Source organism: Macaca fascicularis, chromosome 8, assembly GCF_037993035.2.
Source record: "Macaca fascicularis isolate 582-1 chromosome 8, T2T-MFA8v1.1".
In the NCBI taxonomy this organism is placed as follows: domain Eukaryota; kingdom Metazoa; phylum Chordata; class Mammalia; order Primates; family Cercopithecidae; genus Macaca; species Macaca fascicularis.
In genome coordinates, this window is record NC_088382.1 from 67704925 (window position 1) to 67726077 (window position 21153).

Sequence of the window (21153 nt, forward strand, 5' to 3'; positions counted from 1 at the left end):
GCTATCATGAAGCTTGGTGAAACAGATTCCTCTGCTTCTTTGACTATAAACTGCTCATTTAGGTTTTTTCTAAATGAAAATATGTAATTCCCAATAAACTAGAACTACCTTCACATTGTTTCTTTTTCAAAAATGGTCTGATTCACATTGCTGTTTGCTATTTATTTTTACTCAAATAGCCTTTCTACAGAATTCTGTCACTGCAAATAGTCTCAATTTGCCATTAACTAACATTCCATCTGAGGTGCATCAGAGCTAGAAGAATGATTATTTCACAATAAATGCCTTTGGGTCCAATTTTTATGTAACTTTATACACTTGTACAGCAAATCCCCTCCTCATTTGTCAATGGTCTGAGTGGAACACATGTCCAATCCAGAACTAATCCCAATTCTGGATTATTTTAGGGTAGCTCTATGCATTAATTGACATAAACTTCCTTTCTCCTAAGTCAATCACTGTGGTAGGAAGAATAGAGTTACTGCTCTCTCTGAACCACGTTACTGCTATGCAATAACATAGGCTTTGAAAGAATGTTGGTGTACTGTCTCATGCCGGGTTTCTCAGATGCTTGCCCGAGACAAAGATGTGTATGCACATGGTTTATTAATTATCTCAACAAGACAGGAAAGAGAAAGAAGCTAGCCTTGTATAACCGCAGGCAACGATCCCAGGATTGCAGTGTCAGCATGAACCATGGGGGAAGCTCTGGAAGGAAAATGAGCTCTCAGGGAAATCCTGACCTGAAATAAGACAGCTGGGTTTTCCTGCTTCACTGTCATCCTTAAGCCTGAGGCTCAGGATGCCCCCAAAGGATGGAGGCTGAGCTCAGTTCCATAGAAACAGTAAGATCTAAGGAGATGTGTGCAGGACAGCAGCAGTATTCACTACAGGGTGACAACCAGACTCTGTCACACCAAGATTAAGAGATTTTATTTTATCTAATATGTCAGCACATCCAGCCAAACATGTGCAAAGAGGGAAAAATGGGACAGAGAGAATGGATAGTTCCTGGATTTGAAAAATGCTGGACTAAATAAAGTTAAATAAAAGACATTCTGCAGGTCTGTTATGAGCCTTTACTCTATTAATGGGTGTTGTGAGTCAAACCACAAAATCGTTCTTATAAGACTGTCTCTTGGGAGTATCTTCTGTGAGACTGACTTTGGAAAAGGCTGCTGTGAGCAAGGGGCTGTCAAAGCCTTGTGGAGCAGCATAATCAGATCAGGATTTATGGCATGAAGTAAAAAGGGATGGAGAAAAGGAGCACTAAGAGACAATAAGATCACTTTGCCTGCTGCAAAGGTACAAATGAAATATAATTAAATCATGAAATAAGCAAGTGGTATAAAAAATGAAGGAGGAAATGAATTAGACTCACTGGTAGTTAGAATTGTCATAACGATGAAGGCTGTGGTGCACTAAAGAAGTAAGAGATCCCAAGGTCAGTGGCTCAAGTGACTCCACAGCCAATGAGGCCCTTAATGATGTTGGAGAATTAATGAGGAGGACAATTTGGGGAGGCAAGATTAAAGTTTGAAAACTACATGGAGAGGTGTGGTAGACAACTAAAGCTGGAGGTGTGGATTTTGGATTTACCAGCTTTGGGCTGTGACTTAGTCTGCTTGGGCTGCCATAACCAAACACCACAGACTAAGTGGCTTAAACAACATAAATTTATTCTCTTAAATTTCTAGAGGCTGGAAGTCCAAGATCAAGGTGTTAGCATCATCAGTTCCTGGTGAGACCCACCTCCTTGGCTTGCAAACAATCACTTGCTCACTTGTCCTCACATGATCTTTTTTGTGGAAAGAGATAGACTCTTCCTCTTCTTGTAAGGACACTAGTCCTATCACATTAAGACCCTCATCAATCACTTTTAACATGATTGATTATTCTTTCATTATCTCATTTAACATTAATTTCTTCACTATCTCCAAATACAGTCACATTGAGAGAATGGCTTCAAAATATGATCTTTTGGGAGATAGGAGAAACAGTTCAGTTCTTAACTGAAAACAAATTCAGTGCTAGTTGGAGCCTAAAGAACCAGGAAGTTGACTAGACTGAGTATTAACTGAGAATGGAACTCAGAGGGCCTCCAACCTTTGTAAGACAAGGGCGATAAAGGAGAGCCAGACCTATCAACTCTCAGAGCTAGCGGACTTGAGAAAACCATGTTCACTGCTCTGCACTTCTGTTGCTTCACCTGTAAAAAGGAGCTCATGATTGTTTTTGTTTATGGAGCTTTTATGAAAATGATATATGAGTTAGGGCCCAGTTGGAAGACAGAACACATACAGTGTTTACAACCACAAAGTGTAATATAAGGAATTATTAACAGAAGATTTGCTAATGGGGAGTTGCCTGTTGGGAATTAAAGAGAATACTAAGGAACCTAGGTGCCACAGATGGAAGGAGCAGGCATGATTCCCAGGACTGACATGAAGCACCCAGGGAAGCTCTCCTCATGGCCATCATAGCTGAGCTCCAGATGGTGGAGAATGCATAGCTGTGACTCACTGATGGCTCAGAAATCACTCAGGTGTCTCACAGTTGGGAATTATTGGAAGTCTCTCCTCTGGAGTGCTGGAGCAACTTTCCACAGAGGGATGCACAGACCTCAGAACCTGCTAGGTGCTTGGAGATGCTGTTGGCCACTGGGCACTGCTATTCCAGGCTGGCACAGATCTCTGCATGGTTTGGTTTAGGATGGCTCTGAGCTAGCTGTCTGGGAAAAAGGTTGGGGCTGGCATACAATGAGTACTCAGTAAATGTTAGCTATTTGCTCCTACTGTGATTCCTACTGGTACTCCTGCTACTGTTGCAGCGTGGTTAAGAACTAGACCTTTACAGCCTGGCAAACTTGGGTTCACATCCCTTATATGCCATTTATTAGCTGCAGGATAGTGGGCAAGTGACTTAATCACCTTAGGACTCAATTTCGCCATCTGTGAAATGGCATTAATAATAGTATTCATCTCCTGGATTTGCTGAGAGCAGTAAATAGGAACATAAAGGTGAACTGCCTTATAAAGTAGCAAACAAGTAGTAATGGATTTTCTTAAGTGGTTGTTAAAATGTTTTAAATAAATATTAGATCACTTTCTCTCCATAGAGTGTTCTTGACATTAAGTATAAAACTGAAAGAAGGAATATAGTGAGATAGTAACTAAATAAGTTATACGAATGAAAGCTAAGTGATTTTTAATATGGTGATTATTCCATCTTATCTGTGTGTTGAGTCTGAATTTACCAGATTAATTTTAACTGGATGCCTTGTTTATCGAGTATAGACCACAGAGAGGAGTTCTAATTCCATTCAGAAGTTCTGAGACGGTAAATTCTCCAAGTGCCTGGTCAATAGCAAATGTATTGATCATTCTGCCCTTCCAAACTCTCACATCAATACTAGTACATAAGACTCTGCAGTTCCACGTAGAATTGAAATTACAAAATCATGTAGAATAAGCTAACAGGCATCTTCTGCATGAGTCAGTTAAGACCTTAAATGAAAACATAGTATCTTCTTTCTAGTCTCAGTGATTACATTTTTAATTACCACATATTTTCAGGCACAACATCGAATATGACGATTGATAGATTTGGTAAATTCTTCCTGGCTGCTATGGCTGGGAATTATATTCCAGTTAACATAATTGTGTTTGTTGGTGGTGGTCCATTATGGATATCTACTACAACTGATAAACTCTCTAATCGCAGCTCCACTTGGCACAATGTGGACAAGTCCAAAAATAAGAGACTGGTTATTGTCAAAAACAGTGAGTTTAAGTGAAACCTGTGACTAGTCACAAAGACCACAGCCTTTGAGAAAATAGTCAGAGACTTTCCACAGCAATGTTAAATTAGTCTAGCTTAATTACCATTCTCTAGCTTAGTAACAGAAATAATATATTTCAGAATCTCAAGATATTACTACCCCAGGACAGCAGTTCCTTGAATTCCTTATTCACTGTGCTTTGATTTCATTTTGTGTAGTTAGCACTTATAAATAAGTGATTTCAATATGTGAGATTTCCATCTGACCTATCCAAATATCTGGGGAAAAATATTAAAAACAAGTCCCTAAGATTCTGTTAGTTTCATAATTGCTGTGGTCTCCTCTTTGATATTTCAAGCAGATTATTTGCAAACAAGTAAAAATCGCCAGTTTGCTAAATAGTTATCCAAAGAAGGTTTAAAGTCACTGGCAGGAACTCCATTGCAAAACAGTTTCTTAAAAAAAAGCCCAAATAGAATAAAATAGGACATTTTCACCATTATATATTGGTAGCATTAGGAAACGTGGCAGAAAAATAATTTTTTAAAATTTTATTGTAAGAACAATGTTAATAATTTGGTATTAGATGTTGTGTTGTTCACTAAGAATCTAATATAAAATAAACCATATATGATCAATTATAGATGTTTAGGTTATAAATGCACATATATTTATCATCCATAAATGATTCATATATTACTAGAATATTCCAGCATCTGTCAAATTTAGGCATATTGTTTCACCTTCTTTTTTTTAACAGTTTTACAAGTAACATTTAGTTTTCCTATGTGCAATGTATACTGGTTTTCTTTTTTTAAAAAAAAACTATTTCCACAGGCTTTTGGGGAAGAAGTGGTATTTGAATACATGAGTAAATTTTTTAGTGGTGATTACTGAGATTTTGGTGCACCCATCACCCGAGTAGTGTACACTGTACCCAGTGCATAGTCTTTTATCCCTCACCCGCCTCCCACCCTTCCCCCCAGTCTTGTATCATTCATATGCCTTTGCATCCTCATAGCTTAGCTCCCACTTATGAGTGAAAACATACAGTGTTTGGTTTCCCATTCCTGATTACTTTCACTTTCATTACATACTGTATCTCAGTAGTTTATAATCTATATAAATGGACTTTAAAATGTGCAGCTTTATTGTACAGGTTGAGCAGCTCTCATTTGAAAATCTGAAATCCTAAGTGCTCCAAAATCCATAATATTTTCAGTGTGTACTTGATACTCAAAGTAAATGCTCACTGAAACAGGTCAGATTTTGGATTTTCAGATTAAGGATGTTTAACTGGTAAGTATAATGCAAATATTTCAAAATCTGAAAAAACATCTGAAATCTGAAATACTTCTGGTCCCAAGCATTTAGGATAAGGGATATTCAGCCTGTATCCTATTTTGACATAAACTAATATGTTTTTCTGGCATTTTAAAGATAGCAACACATCTTTGACCATCCTTCCATTGAGGAACGGATCAGTTTTTCATCCCCTTGAATCTAGGCTGACCTGTGACTGTTTTGTTGAAGATATTACAGAGGAAATGATGCCACACCAGTTCAGGACTCTCCCTTTAAAAGGATTGGCAGCTTTCAGCTCAGTCGCTTGGAGCCCTGAGCTGTCTTAGAAGAAGGCTGACTATTCCTATGTGAGAGACCACATAGAAACTAAAAATACTTGGAAGAGGACAGGGGCTCCGTTGAGCCCAACCTTCCAGCCAGCTCCAGCAGGGTGGCAAGTATGAGAGTGAGGATATCTTGGAGCCTCAGCAACCTGTGCTATGCAATAGCCTTCAGCCACATGTGACTACAGAGCACTCAAAATGTGAGTAGTTTAAATTGAGATGTGCTATAAGAGTAAAATAGATACTGGATTTCTTTTTTTTTTTCTTTTTCTTTTTTTTTCTTTCTTTGAAATGGAGTTTTGCTCTTGTTGCCCAAGTTGGAGTGCAATGGCACGATCTCAGCTCACTACAACCTCCGCCTTCCAGGTTCAAGTGATTCTCCTGCCTCAACCTCCCAAGTAGCTGGGATTACATGCATGTGCCACCATGCCCGGCCAATTTTGTATTTTTAGTAGGGACGGGGTTTCTCCGTGTTGGTCAGGCTGGTCTTGAACTCCGGACCTCAGGTGATCTGCCTGCCTCGGTCTCTCAAAGTGCTGGGATTACAGGTGTGAGCCACCGTGCCCGGTCACATATTAGATTTCTAAAAATATGTTTTAAAATCTCATTAAGAATTTTATATTACTTTTAAATAATATTTTAGATATATTGTATTAAACAAAATAGGCTATTAAAATAATTCCACTTACAATTTTTATATTTGGCTATTAGAAAATTTAAAATTACTCTTTCTCTATATATATATATGTTTGCATCATTGGACAGCGTTTCTCTCAACCATCCCAAACATCAGCTAAAAACCTGATGATTTCAGTTGATATTACTTGAGCCATTCAGCTGAGCTATTTCTGAATTCTTGACCCACAAAACCTGTGAGATAAAGTAAAATAGTATTGTTTTAAGCTATTAAGTTTTGGAGCAGTTTCTTACATAGAAATAGATAACTGAATGACATACATAAAAATATTAAGTAATTCATAGAAATTATGCTCAACCTCTTAGAATTTAGAAGAAAGAAATGTGCTTGGCCCAAGCAACATTTTCACAGTCACGGTTAATAAATTGTAACCTAATGCCTAATTTTTTCCTACCTATTTGTAGCAAGTATGGAGTCTTAAATTTATTGATTTCAAAATTTGTCTTTGATAAAAAACTCTTTTTTTAACTACTGAAGAGAACACATAGGAAAATAAAGAAAGCATAGAAAATTAAAATCAATATTTTAATTGGTTCTGTTCATTTCATCAGGGAACAGAAACAGGAGATCCCAGTGCTTCATTATTGGTTACATTATTTGCATTAACATTTGCAATAATCAATTGAAATGTCAAAAATAATCTTTATCCAGGATTCTTATATCAGAAAAATGCAGATTAACTATTAGGAATACTATTTTCTCGCTAGGCAATACTGAGTAAACAACATAGCTTCTATGAATCCATAAAATAAATGACAAAATAAATTCACATAAAATAAATGACAACATATTAATTACCTATTGAATTATTGTGAGGCTTAGAAGAGCTAATATATGTAAAGTACTTATCTCAGGGCCTGGCACAGGGTAAACGCTCTGAAAGTGAGAGATTTAATAATAATGCATACGGTAATTACATATGAAAGATTAAAATAGTAGAGTTGCCCTATCTCAAAAAAATTACATACTTGGCCATGGCATAATTATTGTAACCCTAGTTGTCGTGGAAATGTTATAAACTTGGCTGCCTCTTACCTATCTCTTGATTACACAGTTTGAGCATCCTGCATGATTCTATAGCGCTCAACAGGTGTCTGCCAAGCGGACAGACTACAGACCCCTCGGGTCGCATGATGCTGAGCCTCCCCTTGGACACATGAAGATTAAGTTAGTCAAGCGTGGAGATTCCTCCCTCTTCCTCACAAACCCCAGATGTTTGGCATCTTCCCAATATCCTAAGACCTCCTGGACTGGGAACAAAATGAGTGCAGTGAAAGAGGAAGCAGCTTTAGTGAAAGCACCACAGGGAACAAACCAATAAAAAAGCAGGGAACTCAGCACAAGCCTGATTTATGTCACTGCGTTTTCCTACTGTCAGCCCCATTCCCCCAAACTCCCAGCAAGCACACAAGCACACACAGGTACACACAGGCACATGCGCACACACACATGCACATACACAACACACACACACACATGCCTTCTGCCAGCAGCTCTCTTTCTCACTCTCACTTTTCTTTTCAAATGCTGGCATTTGAAAAACTCCCCTATTTTGTTTCACCCTCCTTTTCTGCCTCCCTAAAGAGCTTCTGAAGAGGAGTTTTGATGGTGCGTCTGAGTGCTAATAGATTCGGCAGTGTGAAGCTGTTGCTTGAATCTCATTCCCTGAGGGTACCTTTCTCTTTTTAACAGTTAAGAAAGAATTGATCTAGCCTCTGTTTTAGTCTCTGTTTCTAAACAGAAAGAAAGAAAGCAAAAGGAAGGAAAGAAGGAAAGAAGGAAAGAAGGAAGGAAGGAAGGAAGGAAGGAAGGAAGGAAGGAAGGAAGGAAGGAAGGAGGAAGGAAGGAAGGAAGGAAGGAGGGTAGGAAGGGAGGAAGGGAGGGAGGGAGGGAGTGAAGGAGGGAGGGAGGGATATACAACGTAAAAGCAAAAACATTTTTAAGACGATCCCTTTTTCAACAGCTGGGGGCAATCCAGTGTATTCAGTTGTGTTAGTTCTGTGTCAGTAGGAAAAACCATGTAGAAGTGATGATTTAGTTTTCTTAGTGGGAACACAGGGGAAGCTAGCTGAAAACAACGGTTGTGGGTTCTTGAATGGACAGGCAAGTCCAGTAGTCAGAAGCAGATTTTGATTAGAAACAGAGGAATTTCTTCCAGGAAAACACATTGTGTCTTCATGACAAACCAAAAATAAACCAAATGTTCTGAAAACTGCCCTTTAAAAAGAAAGAACAGATTGTTCAATTCAAACACTTTCCTGAAGCAAATTGTTGCAGGCTGCACAGCCGCCTTCAGTACCAGTCACCCCTCCATCCTCCCCAGGGCTGGTATGAGGGGTGCATGAAAGACACATGCATGCGGAGGACTCCACCATGATGCCTGGCTCCCACTGCACTGTCCCAGAGCGGTGTCGTGGCAGCTGGGGTTAGTGCTATCTGTCCTGAAAGGGCATTCGACTCGGTTGGCAGAGAACACTGACACACATGGGGAAGCTGAGCCGTCAGTGCAAGAGTTAATTCCCGTTTGCAATAATACGAAGGATGTCGCATTCATATACACTCAATGAGCAATAAAGTAATAATAGGAATATGCTCTTACAGGAGATAGTGGAGCCACAGGAGATAAAGGAGGATGTCCTGGAAGAGGGGGAACTTTTTTTAAGCCAAGGGAGAAAACCACTGAAAAGTAAATCTTTGCATGCAGCTGTGCAGCTCTGCAGAGCTAACATCTGTGCTTTTAAAAAGTAGACTCTGCAGAGTAGCAGTCCACATCAAAAGGTCACAGCTTAAAAGTTTTGTATTGTGCGTGGGTTATCCCTTAAGATGTTAGTTATAGCATCACAAAAGAACAAGAGTAAACTGTAATTTACTATTTTTGGAGTATTTTTTTTTTATTAGGCATTTAAAGGATGAGATGCACAGTGCCTAAGAGTGTGTCACAGTAGCAATTTCCACTTTATGCAGAATTAATACTCAATTACTTATCTGCTTACCTGGACCTTGAGTGAATAATAGATTCCTAATAAAGGGTTTTTGAGCAAACGGATAGATTGGATGTATTTATGTTATAGCAGCCATAACAGCAAAAGAAAATCAAACACTTACAAAACACGAGTCAATCAAGTTTTAACTAGAGGATCCATCAAAGTATCACACAGTGGAGGAAAAACTCAAACGCTCTGCGCCAAGCTCCTGTCATGCCAGTTGTACGTGTTTGTGTGTACGTAGGGTAGCTAGAGTTGGATGTGTAATCATCCGTAAAATTCATTTGGTGAAGAAAAATACATTTTATTTGAAATCGTTGTCTATTTTTTATTCCTGCCAATATTTTGTATAACATAGAAGTCTGCCCCAGAGTGTACATAAATAATGATGAAGGTCACAGGTCTAAATATACTATCTTGGTTCAATAATGAAAAGAGAATTTTTTTCCTCGTGAGATTATTTTTTTCTTTGTGAACTTTGTATTAATTTAAGACTTAGGCCAATTGAATATTGAATAGCAACTTTTAATATTTTTACATTGAATAGCAACTTTTTATATTCTTATAAATTGTGATATGCCCCTTCATAATATATTGTAAATAACCGAGCATCACTCACTAGATGGGGGGGAATGTTTTCTACCATAACCACAAAAGACACATTATGTCTCTCTGAAGCCACGGAAACCTTCCACCTGCTGAAAGCTGTTGGCACGATACAATGCACTTTAGCAATGGAAGCATCCCCTCTCCCCTCTCCTGCTTAGACCCAGCAAAAGCCATCTGCTAATTGTTCTTGTCTTTGGGGTTCTCCCTGTGACCTGCAAAGAACGTTCTCCATCCACATATCAACCTCTCTCTAACCCTCATTTTCTGATTTCTCTGGTGCAGTCAGAATTGTCCCAGGAGAGCTCTAACACACTACATATCTGATGCTTAAAAAAGACCTCTTCATCACCTGGCTTCAATAATGGTGGCCTAAAGGGAGCCCAGGCACCCTGTCCCATGTTCAGGTGAGTGAGAGAATGCTCCTGCAAGAATACTCCACATGCTGTGTAAACCTGGGAAGCTCAGGGCGTAAGCCTCAGAACAGCTCTAGACATCCTGAGAAAGGCTGAGAAGATACAAGCCAAAACAAGCATGAGGTCATCTTCAAATTTTTTACTTCTAAAAGAGAAAGTATCTCTTTCCTTTTCTTTAAACATGCTATTACAGTGCTGTACTATTTGTTTTTTACCACATACACACAAATATTGCCCATATCTAAATATACATCTTGCCCAAACACACAAGAAATGGAGCTAAAGTTTCTTTTTAGCAAATTACAGGCTCTAGCTATCTATGACTCAGTCCACGGAGATCAGGTTGCTGCGTCACGAGGCAGCTTTTTGCCCTTTGCATGCCATGTACTGGGTGGCATGTGCTGTGTGTACAAAAGGAGACTCTTTGATGCTACGAACACTGATCTCTGTGCTCTGGCATCAACGTCTCTCTCCTGGCCTTGGGAGAACTCCATGCCATATGGTGTGCTACTCCCCTGGGCTCTGAGCATAGGGCTATAGTTATTACAAGGGAAAATGTTAACAAGCATTGCAAGGTGATGACAAGGTTACAGAAGGCAGAGGGTCTTGAATGTGGTGGTGACAGATGGTTGTCTAAAGACCCCTGAAGGAATCAGAGAATATCCGTAGACCCTTGGCTCCCTAAAGTCTTCCCTTGAGGGTCTTTGTGGAGACCTGTTTTTCTCACTCCTTCATTACCCACTTTTAATTTGACATAATTTCTGCCAATTTCCTTTCCTAGCACTGCATCGTGCAATATAGTAGCCATTAACCACATGTGGCTATTTCAATTTCAATGGAAATCAATTAAAAATAAATAAAATTTAACCAGCTCAATCACTCTAACTATATTTCAACTGTTTAATGGCTAATGCCACTACTAACAACAGTATGGACAACAGAGATTAACACCATTCTAGAATAAAACTCCCCTTTTCCACAGCTTCAGTCATGATCCATACTGGAATCACTGGGGACTCATGTCTTCTGGCATTCTTGATCTTCCATCTGTAGCCTCTATCTTTCTTCATTTTCACCCTTACCCTTCTCTTCACCCTATGTAGCTAGTCTAATCCATACACATTTTTCTCAAGTTTTGAATTGTTATTATTGAAAACATTTTCTTTTCAAAACACTGCAGTGCTACCTAAGACCAAGTTTCTGAACAGTAATTCACAAGCGTTAGCTTTTGCTTCAAAGACCACAATATTGATTACTCAACAATTTAAGACATGCTCTTAAGGCAAAAGAGTGACCATAATTCTTCAATATTTCATAATAGACCGGCTAGATTTAGATTCTGCAACATTAAATTATCTAAGGTCAATGTCCCTTTAATTTCCTTTGAGAAGTGATTAAAGCTACCAGAATGTTGCCATTCCAGGAAGGAGAAAATATATTCACTAATAATAGCTAATGTTTATTGAATGCAGAATCGATGTCAGGCATTGAGTAACCACTGAGTGCTCCACCAGATTGCCTCTTTTCAACCCACAGCGATCTTTTGATGTAGATGTTATTTCTATTTTACAACTCATCAAACTAATGCTCAGAGAAATTATATAACATTCTCAAAATAACAGAGCAAAGTGACAAAAACAAGATTTGAACTCACATCTTTCTCACTACAGAGTCCAAGTCCTTAAACTTGATGCAGTTTTCCCTCTTCAGTATGGTGTACTTTGATATTCCTAGCTTTTCTACTTATTATCTCCTTTGCTTCTCCAAGAAGTCTTATGAAGTAGCGTGGGCCTCATATTAGTGCCTGATACACAGTATCTGATGAGTAAAGCAGTGTGTCAATTTTCTTTTCCCAACTCACAAATGACCGAACTGAAACTTAGAGAAGTTAAAGGTACAGGGACACAGAGACAATAAGATGTAGTGCTGAAAATTGCACCTGTATCTCCTGATTCACTAGTGCTAAAGTCCTGCTTTAATTACTCTCAATCATAAATAAATAATAGATGTTATCTCAGGAATTTCCTCCTACTGTCAGTAAGGATTTCTAGTTCCAGAAAAGATGGTAAGCTTGCACACACTACTGGCTTCTTCCCCTGAACCCACCCTGGAAAAGCCACAGAAGTGAAGAGGTTAAGTATTCTGAATATCACAGAACACTCATGAGAAACACTTGAGGAGGCACTGGAGCTGGCCCAGGACAAAACTACAAAAGCAAGAGACGCATGAGGTCTGGTCACGTCTGGGAATCCTCTCCTCTCTCCATCTCTCCATACACACATTGTCAATTAAAAGAGTCTCAGAGAATAGCATCATGGTGAGGAGGGGGCACATGGAAGAGCTAGTGAGGTTTGTCTGGAGCAGAGCCCAGGGAAGAAAATGAGTATTTGTGGGGCTCTGATTGCAAGACTAGAGGTTCCACTGTCCTGAGGCACCAAAGCTAAACCTCCTGTTGAAGAGAACAAGCTGCGACTTCAGAGTGTTTTCCTTCTCCCAGACCCATATTGTGAGCCAGGAGTAACAAAGAATTTCAAAAGGAATAAAACTCAAAGGGAAATAAATGACAACATTTAAGAAGCACCAGCACTGTAAAGGGCAAGAAACTAAACAACCTAGCAGGAGTTACAGAATGAATTTACCAGATATAACAGGAGTTTCAAGTAAACATAAATAAATGTCTTCGGGGATGTAAGAAAGGACACTAGAAACAAGAGGCAAATGCACAAAAAACAGGGCACTCAGCTGGGGATATTAAGTGTGAAAATGTAACTGTTGAAGTAAATAATGCAAATGATGCATTGAGAAGCAGAATGTACAGAAAAAAATAATATTTTACTTCCCTGGAGGGTACAGTTGAGGAACTCTCGGGGCAGGCAACATGGAAGGATTAAGTGACTTGAAACATGAGGGAAACATCAGAAGAGGGGAGGAGATGAGTGGACACATTGATAGATATCTGATGGGAACTCCAGAAGAAAAGCATTAACAAGTTGGGTTCAGATATCTAAGAAATGTATACTTCAAATGTCCCAGACTCGAACGGGATCAATGAGAAACTTCAGCTACTAGACACATTGGAGTAATATTTAGAAAATCAGTGACGTAGATGATTCTAAATGCTTCTTGGGGGGAATAAGAAGTCACTTCAAAGGAACATCAGATTTCACAACTGCAACACTAACTGGAAGAAAACAAGGTTGTAATAGTTTCAAAGGATTCAAGGCAAAGAACTAAGCTACTATCTAAATGTGAGGATAAAATAAAGATATTATCACACACACTCAGCCTCACACAGTTAATCATGCGAAGATTCTCTGAGAGCACTCTTGGCAAAGTTCTTCAGAAAGAAGAAGAAGCAATGTGAAACAAAATATAAGATGACTAGAAATTTAAGACTTTCATTATTGTTCAAATAGGCAATGATCAAAACATGCGTATATAAAATGCTAAAAACACTTTAACATGAATGCGGGAGAGACTACGAGAAAGATGCTATCAAGAATTTGCCTTAGTTGAGAGGAAGGCATAATTACTGAGAAGGGTTTGAACATGTCAAGAAAAATAAACAGTGTGGCAGTGAGGTAATTGCCATAATATTAATGAAATGTTAAAAAAACAATAAAACTATAGATTCAATTGAAGGTTAAAAACTGGAAGAAAGAGACGCTATGTTTTAAACAAAAATATAAAATAAAATAGTAGAAATTGTTTTTAAATGACAGCTATTACCAAAAAAAAAAAAAAACCACTTAAATCCACAAACACAAAGATTCAGATTGAATACAAATGAAAAAAATCAAGATTTTATTTAATAGAAACAAATTTAAACAAAAAGTCAGAAGCAGTTTAAAAATAACAGGGGAGAAAAACATAGCCATGAAATACGAACCCAAATATATCCAGTGAAAGAAATTTAACATAAGACAAAATAAGATTTAAAGCTTAAAAAAATCAGTAAAGAAAAACAAGACTGTTAAATGTTAGTAAAAGTACAATCTATCAGAGTTTATGACCTTAAGACTCTATGCACTTACTGATATATAGTTTCAACAATTGATAGAGTTACAGGGGAAATTTTAATGTATTTATAAAAGATGGGATTTTTAATAAATTCCTCTTGAAAAGTAATTGGCCAATAGTAAAAATAATTTTAAAAGACACAGAAGGGAACAAGTTAATGTACTTGAATTAACAGATAAAGAGAACATTTTGCATCCTATAAACAGAGATTATATAGTCTTCTTGGATGCAAAGAAAACAATCACAAAAACCAAGTATGTACTAAACATAAAGAAAACACAGTAAATTAAAAAGAATTAATAGCAAATAACCATGTCTTCTGATAATCCAGAAATAATAGAAATCATTAATAATGATAAGCTAAAAACCTTACTATGTGCCTGAAATTCAAACACACATAAAAATCATAAAATTAAAAATTAGAATAAACACTGAATTAATGAAGCATTATAATGAAAAATATAAAAATATTTATCTCTGAATGATAATAAAATCACCGTAGGTCTATATGTGAAGAAGTAGAGAATTATTTGAATGGAAATGTATAGCTTAACTTGGAAAACAAGAAACAATGGCAGGAATAAAACTGGCCAGAAAAGGAGCAACTAAATAAAGCAAAACAAGGAAGAGAAAAAAAAAATACGGTCCAAAATTGAAAAAGAGAACAAAAATACAACAATAGATATAATTAACATAACACAAATGGGATTATTTAAAAAGACTAATAATTTAGATACACTCTGTCTGTTCTCAAGAAAAGTATAAGAGAAGATACATAAAAACAAAATAATCATGTAAGGGGGTGTTTATATATGTTATAGACATCTTAAAATAGGGAAATAAATGAACCAGTAACCAGAAATGCAGGTCAAAAAGCTATCTACCATACTCCTACTCCCTCTCCCATTCTCAAACTAACTGCTAAAACTAGATGGTTTTTTTTTTTTTCATCTAAGTTGGAACAAACTTTCCAGGAGCGACTCACCTTTACATTATAGTCATTCCATAAGATGGAAAAAGAGAAAGCTGCCAAACTCATTTGATGGCACTATTACAATCTTGATGCCCAAACTATGTAAGAATAGTTTAAGAAAAAAAAAAAAATTGTTGGACTATTGCACATAAATGCAAAGTTTAATAATAGACTGCACAAACTAATTATCTATGAAAATAAATACATCATGCTAACTTATATCTTATCCCAGGAGTTCAAGAATGATTTAACTACAACAAAAAGTCTTTTAAAGGAGGAAAACCACATGGTAATCCTAATAAATATAGAAAAAACACTCGAAATGCAAACTTTTTTGGGCCAAAATCTCTTAAACTCAGAATCTAAGAGCTAAAAACTACACCAAAACCTCATTTTTAGTGAAGAAACCATAGAAGCATTTTAAATAAGTTTCAGTGTAACTGGTGGTCAAAGATAAAAGATATATAAAAATATGGGCAGAATAAACATTAGAAAAGAATAATAATAGAATAAAGATAACTGGCCAGGCGTGGTGGCTCACGCCTGTAATCCCAGCACTTTGGGAGGCCGAGGCGGGTGGATCACGTGGCCAGGAGATCGAGACCATCCTGGCTAACACGGTGAAACCCTATCTCTACCAAAAAATACAAAAAATTAGCCGGGTGTGGTGGCATGTGCCTGTAATCCCAGCTGCTTGGGAGGCTGAGGCAGGAGAATCACTTGAACCCAGGAGGTGGAGGTTGCAGTGAGCCGAGATCACACCACTGCACTCCAGACTGCGTGACAGAGCGAGACTCTGTCTCAAAAAAAAAAAAAAAAATCATCATGGGTGCTGTATGCGGGATCAATAGTATTTCTCCACGACCAGTAATAGTCAAATGGATCTTTATGGAGAAAAGCTTTCAAACTCTATTGAAGAACATAACAGGAAAATCTAAACTAATAGAGTATATATGTGTTTCATGGATAAGATACTTGAAACTATAAAAGTTGTCAATTCCCCATAAATTATTTAATTGGATTAAATCAATTAGAATAAATATCACAGTGGAACTCTGCAGGGAACTTTTCTATTGATTCTAAAAAATACATGAAATAATACATTTTCACAAATAATTAAGATCCTTTTTCAGAAATAAGAGTAACAAGGTTAGTTCAAGCATAGAAAGATGTAGAACAATGGAAGAAGATAGTGATCCCAGAAGCAGATTCAGAACTTGGTATACAGTAGATGTGTCATCATGAATCACTCGGGAAGGTATGGATTATTAAAAACACAGTGTTGGCAACACTGGCTGATATATAGTATCACAGTTGATTCCTACCTCAGAAATCATCCCAAAAGAAACTTCAAATTCGTAAAATACCTGAATATGCAAGGTAAAAACATCTAAACACAACTGAATAGTAAGAAGACAGGAAAAATATTTAAATTATTTTTAAATATCTGAAATATTTAACTTCTAATTTGAGGGATATTTCAACATGAGTTTTAAAAAGTTTATTTACGGATCTGTTCCAGGCTACATTTTCTTAGTTTAAGACTTTTGAAAACCACATTGAGTTTATTTAATCAGAGCATCTGCCACATCATAGGATCCATCATGACTGCTTTGTGCTGGGCCCCCAGAGCCTCAGAGGTGTATGGAGGTGAGAAGAGCCCTCTGCCCAGTTCCCTGCCCTCGTGCAGTTGAAGTGCTGCCCACAACCACCTCAGCAGCAGTTCTCTTGGGAAAATAATGGTAGGAATGTGTGAGGTGAGAGTCTGTCTCTGATTCTTAGTGAGTTTAGCATCTTATTATAAATATATTAGCCTTTATAGCTATCATATTGACAAAATTAGTGATTTGAATAATAGCAAGTGCTGGGTAGGATGTGTGGAAAGAAAATATTTAGGAATTGAAGGTGAAAGTATAAACTGGTATAGCTCAGCAAAAGAGAAATCTAAAAATACTTAGAGAAATTAAGTATGAATATAATCTAACAATTTCATCCCTAGGTCTAGTCTAGAGAGATTCTTATTCAAATCTACCATGAAACATATAGACTAGTATCTGTAGCATTGGTAATGGTAGCAAGGAGTTGGAAGCAACATAGGTATTCATCAGTGGAGAAAAAGATAATTAGTGTAACATATACTGTCAATAGCATATTCTGCAAGAGTCAGAAATAATGAACTTATTATTTAACTTAAAGCAACATGGCTTGATCAGAAGCTTTTGAAATAGAAAAGAAAGGGGGTTAAAAGCAGGAATAGGTCCATGACACAGCATAATTTATGTAATTTACACACACACACAAATATTCTATTTTCATGGATATATCTACATGAATCTGCATAGATATATAGAAGATGGATTGGAGAGAGGCACCTTAAATATATAAGGGTGGAGAAAACTAAAATATAGACAAACAAAAGAAGTACTTGCAGAAACATATGACAAAGATCTATCATATGGTTAACTCCATTCCATGCCCCCAAGGTTAAAAAATAAACTCAGAAGACAGAACTACTAAATGTAGAAAAGCTTCCATCTTCAATATGGAACAAAGGCAGCATAGACTAGCAGGTAAAAGAAGGAAATCTGTATCCAGACTTCCTGGGGTCAAAGCCCAGCTCTGCAAGGGAGACTAGTGACTTCATGACTTAGTTCTATCATCTATGAAAAGATAGATGATAATAGCACCTATGACACAAGACTGCTGTGAGGATCAAATAAGTTCATATTTGCAAGACAGAGTAGTATCTGGCATAGAGTGTTTGATTTTAAAATGCTTAATACATTTTATTACCTGTCTTAATTGAACCCCTGATAGTACTTCACAGTGTTGGAAGCAGACATACAAATACTTTCTAGAAATGGACTACATCTCAGAGCGACAAAAAGCACACATATTGAAAGAATGATTAACATAATGGCCTTGCAAACTTATAGGATAATGGGACCTCCAAATTTGAGAAAGGAGTAGACAATATGTTTCACTGTGTCATCACGCTACGCACTTTGGCCCTTTGTCTTTTTGACAGTTTCTAAGGGAAAATATGTTTAAAATATCACCTAAAAGACTCACAAACTGAGGTGCTTATAACTTATTACACGTATTTCTAACAGAACAAGTCTAGTCTAAAAACTTAGTATTCAGTTCAACATTTTTCAATAATGGCCCTCAGCTAATAATTTTTGTTTTTAGTTTATTTATTATTATTATACTTTAAGTTGTAGGGTACATGTGCATAACGTGCAGGTTTGTTACATATGTATACTTGTGCCATGTTGGTGTGCTGCACCCATCAACTCGTCATTTACATCAGGTATAACTCCCAATGCAATCCCTCCCCTCTCCCCCCTCCCCATGATAGGCCCCGGTGTGTGATGTTCCCCTTCCCGAGTCCAAGTGATCTCATTGTTCAGTTCCCACCTATGAGTGAGAACATGCGGTGTTTGGTTTTCTGTTCTTGTGATAGTTTGCTAAGAATGATGGTTTCCAGCTGCATCCATGTCCCTACAAAGGACACAAACTCATTTTTTTAAGGCTGCATAGTATTCCATGGTGTATATGTGCCACATTTTCTTAATCCAATCTGTCACTGATGGACATTTGGGTTGATTCCAAGTCTTTGCTATTGAGAATAGTGCTGCAATAAACATACGTGTGCATGTGTCTTTATAGCAGCATGATTTATAATCCTTTGGGTATATACCCAGTAATGGGATGGCTGGGTCATATGGTACATCTCGTTCTAGATCCTTGAGGAATCGCCATACTGTTTTCCATAATGGTTGAACTAGTTTACAATCCCACCAACAGTGTAAAAGTGTTCCTATTTCTCCACATCCTCTCCAACACCTGTTGTTTCCTGACTTTTTAATGATCGCCATTCTAACTGGTGTGAGATGGTATCTCATTGTGGTTTTGATTTGCATTTCTCTGATGGCCAGTGATGATGAGCATTTTTTCATGTGTCTGTTGGCTGTATGAATGTCTTCTTTTGAGAAATGTCTGTTCATATCCTTTGCCCACTTTTTGATGGGGTTGTTTGGTTTATTTTTTTGTAAATTTGTTTGAGTTCTTTGTAGGTTCTGGATATTATCCCTTTGTCAGATGAGTAGATTGCAAAAATTTTCTCCCATTCTGTAGGTTGCCTGTTCACTCTGATGGTAGTTTCTTTTGCTGTGCAGAAGCTCTTTAGTTTAATGAGATCCCATTTGTCAATTTTGGCTTTTGCTGCCGTTGCTTTTGGTGTTTTAGACATGAAGTCTTTGCCCATGCCTATGTCCTGAATGGTACTACCTAGGTTTTCCTCTAGGATTTTTATGGTATTAGGTCTAACATTTAAGTCTCTAATCCATCTTGAATTAATTTTCGTATAAGGAGTAAGGAAAGGATCCAGTTTCAGCTTTCTACTTATGGCTAGCCAATTTTCCCAGCACCATTTATTAAATAGGGAATCCTTTCCCCATTTCTTGTTTCTCTCAGGTTTGTCAAAGATCAGATGGCTGTAGATGTGTGGTATTATTTCTGAGGACTCGGTTCTGTTCCATTGGTCTATATCTCTGTTTTGGTACCAGTACCATGCTGTTTTGGTTACTGTAGCCTTGTAGTATAGTTTGAAGTCAGGTAGCATGATGCCTCCAGCTTTGTTCTTTTGACTTAGGATTGTCTTGGAGATGCGGGCTCTTTTTTGGTTCCATATGAACTTTAAAGCAGTTTTTTCCAATTCTGTGAAGAAACTCATTGGTAGCTTGATGGGGATGGCATTGAATCTATTAATTACCTTGGGCAGTATGGCCATTTTCACGATATTGATTCTTCCTATCCATGAGCATGGTATGTTATAAACACCTCTACGCAAATAAACTGGAAAATCTAGGAAGAAATGGATAATTTCCTGGTCACTTACACTCTTCCAAGACTAAACCAGGAAGAAGTTGAATCCCTGAATACACCAATTGCAGGCTCTGAAATTGAGGCAATAATTAATAGCCTACCAACCAAAAAAAGTCCAGGACCAGATGGATTCACAGCTGAATTCTACCAGAGGTACAAGGAGGAGTTGGTACCATTCCTTCTGAAACTATTCCAATCAATAGAAAAAGGGGGAATCCTCCCTAACTCATTTTATGAGGCCAGCATCATCCTGATACCAAAGCCTGGCAGAGACACAACAAAAAAAGAGAATTTTAGACCAATATCCCTGATGAACATCGATGCAAAAATCCTCAATAAAATACTGGCAAACCGGATTCAGCAACACATCAAAAAGCTTATCCACCATGATCAAGTGGGCTTCATCCCTGGGATGCAAGGCTGGTTCAACATTCGCAAATCAATAAACATAATCCAGCATATAAACAGAACCAAAGACAAGAACCACATGATTATCTCAATAGATGCAGAAAAGGCTTTTGACAAAATTCAACAGCCCTTCATGCTAAAAACGCTCAATAAATTCGGTATTGATGGAACATACCTCAAAATAATAAGAGCTATTTATGACAAACCCACAGCCAATGTCATACTGAATGGGCAAAAACTGGAAAAATTCCCTTTGAAAACTGGCATAAGACAGGGATGCCCTCTCTCACTACTCCTATTCAACATAGTGTTGGAAGTTCTGGCTAGGGCAATTAGGCAAGAGAAAGAAATCAAGGGTATTCAGTTAGGAAAAGAAGAAGTCAAATTTAGGAAAAGAAGAAGTCAAATTGTCCCTGTTTGCAGATGACATGATTGTATATTTAGAAAACCCCATTGTCTCAGCCCAAAATCTCCTTAAGCTGATAAGCAACTTCAGCAAAGTCTCAGGATACAAAATTAATGTGCAAAAATCATAAGCATTCTTATACACCAGTAACAGACAGAGAGCCAAATCATGAATGAACTTGCATTCACAATTGCTTCAAAGAGAATAAAATACCTAGGAATCCAACTTACAAGGGATGTAAAGGACCTCTTCAAGGAGAACTACAAACCACTGCTCAGTGAAATAAAAGAGGACACAAACAAATGGAAGAGCTAATAATTTTTAGTTTGTTAGTGATTTTTAAA